General features: G+C 35.9%; 1 long non-coding RNA gene across 8 annotated transcripts; it reads left to right on the top strand.

Moving 5' to 3' along the window:
• The first annotated feature begins 254 nt into the window (after positions 1-254).
• LOC127307375 (uncharacterized) lies at positions 255-5,967 on the top strand. Of its 8 annotated transcripts, XR_007855441.2 has the most exons (11): positions 255-392; positions 605-706; positions 844-936; positions 1,042-1,269; positions 1,716-1,817; positions 2,190-2,297; positions 3,013-3,352; positions 3,504-3,646; positions 4,791-4,879; positions 4,967-5,670; positions 5,776-5,967. It is a non-coding gene; the product is annotated as an uncharacterized lncRNA (long non-coding RNA). The 8 variants fall into 8 exon arrangements; XR_007855440.2 differs by having other exon boundaries at positions 2,190-2,273; positions 4,791-5,670; XR_007855443.2 differs by having other exon boundaries at positions 2,190-2,273; positions 3,010-3,352; positions 4,791-5,670.
• Positions 5,968-6,637: the final 670 nt, after the last annotated feature.

Raw genomic sequence — 6,637 nt, 5'->3', positions numbered from 1 at the left:
TACAACCCTCTCCCAGGTCAGTTCTTCCTCCCGCCCCACGATTTCCAGCCGATCTGTTCGAGTAGCCTCGTGTGCATCTGCATCTTGATTGGGATGACTCACTTCAGCTTAGGTAACCGGTATAATTTAGCAGCTATTTGAATCAAAAGCTTCTGGTCGTGAATGTTACTAAATTAATGCAGATTTTCCTATTGCATAAGTAAATAGAGTCAACTATGTATACGGCTTGCTCTGTGAAAGAAGGACAGAGTACCCACACTCCTCTCTTGCTTCCTGATTTGACTCCTCACCTGCTCTCTTTAATTTCATCTACTATATAACTTCTCTTTTCTTTGTCGATGCAGATTATTTTTTATCTATGCCTATGAGGTGTTTGATAGAACTCCAAGCAGGTGTTTGTGCTTACTATTTTTTCTTCTTCTGAATTTTTCTCATGTCAACAACAACAGTTTGGTACATCGCTAGCCTCCATAATTCTGCAACATGTGTATTTATGCCATTCATGAAGTTTCTAATTCATATTTACCTCATGAATTCTTATTTATCTATCTACAACGAGAAGGTGCATCATCATTTATTATATGTGTATTTATTTGTCTCATAGGTTAATTGGTGTTGAGCATCATCATTGGTGGTAACCCAAGATTAGCTGACGAGGAAGTTTTCTGTTTGTTCGATGGTGACGAGAGAAATTTGTCTGGGTTAAGTGAGTTCTGTTTTCATTTTTAGAGATGTTTTTTTTTCATATTGTTGCATCTGGTGCACCAACACTAGAAGTAACATTATTTGTCCGCCTCCTCTATGTTAATATATTATTGATGGTTGTGCATTTTGAACGTCTAGACCTTTTGAGGCCTGATCCATTGCCTCCATCATGCTCCAAACCAAGCCGTCCACTATCAAGGTTTGAGGAATATCACTCTGAAGAAGATTGTGGTAAGATTATGTGTGGTTTCTCGGTTAGGAATGTATTAAGGAATTATGCTAAGTAAGTTTGGGATTCAAGTTTATTGTTTTTATTAATTGGATTTGTTTTCTTAGGATTAATTCATTGATGGTTGGTTTTTTGGTAATACATGCTACCTCTCTGCACCTGCCTTCACGGCCTCATATCACGATTGACGCCGGTGGCCTATAGGCTGAGGTGAGAAATGCCTCAACACCATGGTCATGGTGGTGACATCTCCAATCATGTCCTGCAAGGCATTGCTTGTCTCTCCGTAACGTGGCGAGATGAAATATGCCTCCCTTGCTATCTCTAACCTCTTGGTAAGTAGCATAATATTATTTACATAGGTTTGTTCTTGAGATAAGTGTGAGAATAGTCTTACACGTTACCCATTTGGCAGATGCACTTGAATTTCTTCATCTTTGTGTTACTTTCTTCCTAGCCTCATGCTTAGTATCCTTTTAGATAATAGAAAATAGAGTTAATAAACACAAACTAAATGTCTCCTAGGTGAGCTCAGCTTCCTCCATCTCAGTTTGATCCATTGCCCTAGGTTCTAGCATCATGGACTTTTATTTAAGCTGTATTTCTTTCCCACATTTTCTTTCTTTAATAAATACTGATACCATCTTTTGTACTCCACGTAGTAATGAAAAGGATATATATTAATTTTATTAGGTTGGATTCTTTTCATACCGTGTAAGATACTTTGTTAGTTAAATATAACTATTCCGTGATATACTTATCTCTGTTCTTGATTGTATAGGATGCCAGACTCGGCAGAAATGGGCATCCTCACGAGCTTCCAAACTCAGTGATCCACCTCTCCAGCTGCAGAACCACCTTGTTTTTTGGAAACTGAGAAGGTGTATGTGTGTGTGTTCCTTGTATCCTATAAATTAGAAGTTGTAGCTTGTGGAATAAAATGCCATTTGTAGGGTAATCCTTTTTTAGTAAAAATTTGAAGTCCACATTAGTTTTATATTTATATTTATTATTATTATTATTATTATTATTTTGGAGTAACTTTAATTACCTGTTACCTTCAGACATATTTTTTCTTGACAAAGGTTGGTTACGGAATATTTATTTATTCTATCCTTGAAAGTGGCTTTAATGGTCTTACTGAGATAGCTCCAAGTTCTGCAGTTGATTACTTGATTGTGTGCTTGCACTAAATGCATCAGAAATGCGTAGAATTAAGTTGCTAAGTCAGATGCTTTATCTCTATGTTGAACAGAAAAGTGGGATGCAATCTACTATATGTTTGCTGAAATGGCACCTGGAGTGTGACTTGTATCAGCATCTCAAGTCTATTTATGAGGTTTGCCACTGTTTGCATCTGCTTGTAAGTGTTTGCATCTGCCTGTAAGTGTAAGCAGTAATAGCTTACTGTTATCTTACTCTCTTTATTTGCCACTGTTGGTGGTCTAGAGTTCTTGCATGCCGCTGCTAGCGGCCCAGATTACTCTTAGCGAGACATGGTTTGATTAGGAATCCATGATCTGCCATTTTTGTTTTTGCCTGTAATGTATATGATCAGAAGTAGGGTAACATGGTTTTCACCAACAAGTCAATTGATGGAATTTGACTCGAGACAAACTCTCCAAGTAGTGTTTAATTATCATACTGATTTTTGTATCATTGGGTGCACATGCTTGCCATTCTGTCATAGAAGGCAGTGGTCATTTAGATACCATTGTATTTCTGAATCTTGGATCCAGTAATGACGGCCGTTGGAGAATTTGCCTTCTATGCCTAATGTTGCTAGAGAAATTATTGGAAGTTTTCTGGTACTTTGCCACACAACCTCTTTAACATCAGTATTTTCAAACAAACCTATGTTCAGTTCTTAATTTATTCCATGAACTCATCGAATAATTTAACTGAATAAATATGGCTACAACCAAGTTTAGAAACTGTATATCTCTTATACTCTTTAAATAATTAATTAACTGTAGTGATTACTTTCCATCCTTGCTAAAATTCTAATCTATGAATAGTAGTCAGTGGGCAACTTCTGCCATTATCTATTAACATTTTAATTTAACTCTTCTTAGCAGGTGTTCCCATAAGCACTCCTCCAGCAGATACTGAAATCCATCGTACATCCAGATACACTCATGTGGGGCGCATCACATATTTTCTGTTGTTATTGTCCGAGATCCAAGCCATCACAGGGGTGATTTAGAGTACCTATATGAAACAAAAATGTGGCAGTCGAGAGAGAAATAATGTTTATGTTCAGATAAGCCTGGAAATATGATGTACGATGACGGAATAGAAAGAAGCATGCACGAAGAGGATAATAAACATGTTTGGGCCCAGAAAAGTCCGGCATATTTTTCAAAGTTGGTCTTCTTCTTTGTTGATCGATGGGCAACACTAGCTAATTCTGCAGAGGTACCCCCTTCCCTGCCCCGAGAATATTTTAGCACCAATTCATCTACATTCGTTCCTTGCTTTTTGGCGATGTTTATTTTGGGTCAGGTGAGACCACATAGAGGGATATGCATCTATTTAATCATGATTGCCATTTTAATGTATCTTCTAGGAAACCAAGATCGTCCCTGAAGATCAAGCAAATCAATTGTTGTCTGCATTCTGGATACAGGCCACTCAGACTGATAATAATCTGTTCAATTATGAGGCGATTAGTCATTCATACAGTCTCTCGTTCTTTCTTCCCATCTTAAGGTATAGGTTCCCTTTTGAACTACTGCTTTGAAATTTTCAATTATATCAATAAAGGGTTTATCAAATGCCCGTCATTTGTTTTCGTACATTTTGGGGTAGCAATTTTTCTTTTCAAAAAGAGACATGTAAGCATGTCAGCAGTCTCATCTCCTCTTTATACTATAGGATGGAAGTCACCTGCGTGGGTAAAAATTTGTTTGGTTTGTCAAATCTGGTCATAATGGTTAACATGGTTTCTTGTATGTTGAGTTAATGGTTAACATCAGTGTAATTTGCATATTTTTCTAGCTTCTGCATTGCTGTTGTACAAAAGTATTGATTCAGTAAAAAAATATCTGCACAAACTTACTTTGAATTGTATTGCAACTGGAGTTACAAATTTTGATTAGAGAACCTGCGTCTTCTTGAAAATGGAAGTAATATCACATTATTTCCAGTTAGATTTAAGCCAAGATGGTTCTGGGATATCACTTCGAAAGAAGATAGGTATATACTTATTAGTGCAGCTTTGCAAGTACAAACAAGGTATATTATTAGCAAGTCCATGGAAGGGACTGATGATCTTCATCAAACCACTTCACAATGCTCATAAAAGATAATAGTTTGTAATTTAGTTTGTAATAATTATGACTGTTGTCATAAAGTAAAATTTGAAATGTAACGGTTGTTGTGTTCATCAATCTCCTCTGTTATTTCCATTGAATTTTATATAATAATGGACTGCATATGACAATCTAAATTACCACCATCACATATTAATAACGTAAATTCAGATTCACAGTTGCGGAGCTCTACTGCACATGCACAACACTGACCATTATTGACCGACAATAAGGTCTCCTCAAAACACGAAGCTCCCCAGCAATGGGAAGCTGTGGTTACTCCGGGTGGGGGTGTTGCTTTTGTGGGCAGCCTATCATCACATCTGTGTGCATATATGGGGTTTCTCTTTTTATATGAGATTACTAGATTATATTACCATGTTATTTTGGTTTGAACAAAAAAAATTCTTACTTCAAAACGTTCATTGGTTTGCAACTTATATATTTACTAGATAAAGTTATATAATATATGCCCTGTAATGTTCATTGGTTTGCAACTTATATAGAAGAATTCATATTCATATTGCAAAATTACAATGTAGGTTTTTTCACATGGATGTAGTTCTTCTGCTAGCATTCAGATTTAGTAGTCAATTTTTTGGCGACATTGGAGAATATTGTAGCTGAACAGGTTCGCATATGTTCCATGCATATACTTTTAGCATGTATATAATCTACAAAGAAAATTCCATTTTAGTAAGTACCACCAAATTTACAGTCGAGTAGTTCAATCAGTGCGGCTCATGGCAGATTATGGAGATCCCTCCTGAAAAAAATATCCTTTATTTCTTACTTTGATTGACTCTGTTAGGATTTGCCGTTGTTTACCAGCAGGGTCGAGTCTGAGCAAAAATGCTTTTTAATTCTTCTCTATTATGTAATTTGAGTTGCTGTTTTGGAAAAAATTCAAACGATGGGTGTTACAGAAGGCCCATGTTCCAGATTTAGGAAATGACTTTGCATTGCTACTTCAAATGGTGGCTTCACTAGGGAAATCTGGTCGGTTTTGACACATACTGGTTCAGTGTACAAGCTATACCTTACATATACTATCTTGCTTCTCTTCGTTCAGTCCGAAAGAATATTTTTGTTTTGAACTTCATTTTGGAATGATGACTAGGTCAGTTGCATTCTTCACTTACCACCTAAGACCAATTGGAAGCTAGAATATATGTTCCTTAATGACGAGATTGATTAATTTTAATTTCCTAGATGTTGAAACTTCAAACCTGTTAAAAGTCAGGAGTGGTTGCCCTTGGTTCAAACCTTAATATTTTGTGTGTTGTGTTTCATGCCTATTTTGTGTACACTCCTTAAATTTGGTAACAGCCCGTGAATATCAGATGGAGTGGAGATATAAAATGGATGAAGATTTTCTCTTTTTACCTTCCACTGCAAATGTTCGAGTGGACGTATAATTAGGTACATATTGCTTAGTATTTTATGTAACTGGTTGTGCACTAATTATTTTGTACGTAGCTTGCGCTCATTGACTCCATGATTGTAATTTTTGTTTCTTGCTTGCAGATGCCATCGGAAGCATCTATATGGAAAGGTGTCCAATAAGTTTCGGAAGCGCACTTTCTACTTATCTTGGTTTTTGTCGTTTACGAATACGAAAATGCCCATTATAGATATTACAAAGCTTTAGGTGTACCATTTGATATATTTTGTCTTATGCCTATACACTGGAAAGAAAGCAATGTGATATGTTTTAGATTTTTAAGGTGGGTAGAAAAGTATGCATCAATAATATCATGATATAATCAGTATGGCTTCATGTATTGCATTTTCTTAATATTGGGATCTTTTGATTTTCATGCCATAATTTCAGAATTTTGCGTTAATATAGTCACAAGGCAACAATGCATAGGTTAATTACATTTCCAGGTTTTAATTTCCTGCATGAGTAGGACCATCTAGCTTAGTTGTTTTGACATTGCCCTGCTTCATAAATACAAGTTTTTGCATAGGAGATTACTGATACATTACTGTGGGCCATTTTTTACGTTCGGATTGTGTATTGATCCACCTTCTTTTATGTATGATGGATGTATTGTTTCATGATTTCTCAGTTTGTTACCATGTTTGGACTCTTCAATTTTATTTCAAAGTTAGAGATTTGTCGCTCCATTCGTACTTATAGATTAATGGTCATTAAGCTATAAATAAACCTATACAAGAACGGGCTGAAATTTGTTTGCTACCAATATAGTGCTCGGAAGCAATCTTATGCTACCATGACATTGAATAAATGACTGATAGTTTTCTGTTGCAACTATTATTATATTCTATCGCTATTTAGTTTGCTTTAAACTCCAAACGTTTTTTGTAAAAGAAGCTCTTCAAATTATCTCCACAACTCCTCCTATTTACCGATTATCACTTT

This window comes from Lolium perenne, chromosome 6 (assembly GCF_019359855.2).
Source record: "Lolium perenne isolate Kyuss_39 chromosome 6, Kyuss_2.0, whole genome shotgun sequence".
Lineage (NCBI taxonomy): Eukaryota > Viridiplantae > Streptophyta > Magnoliopsida > Poales > Poaceae > Lolium > Lolium perenne.
Note: the sequence above shows the minus strand (reverse complement) of the source record. Positions and strands in the feature narration are given on the sequence as shown.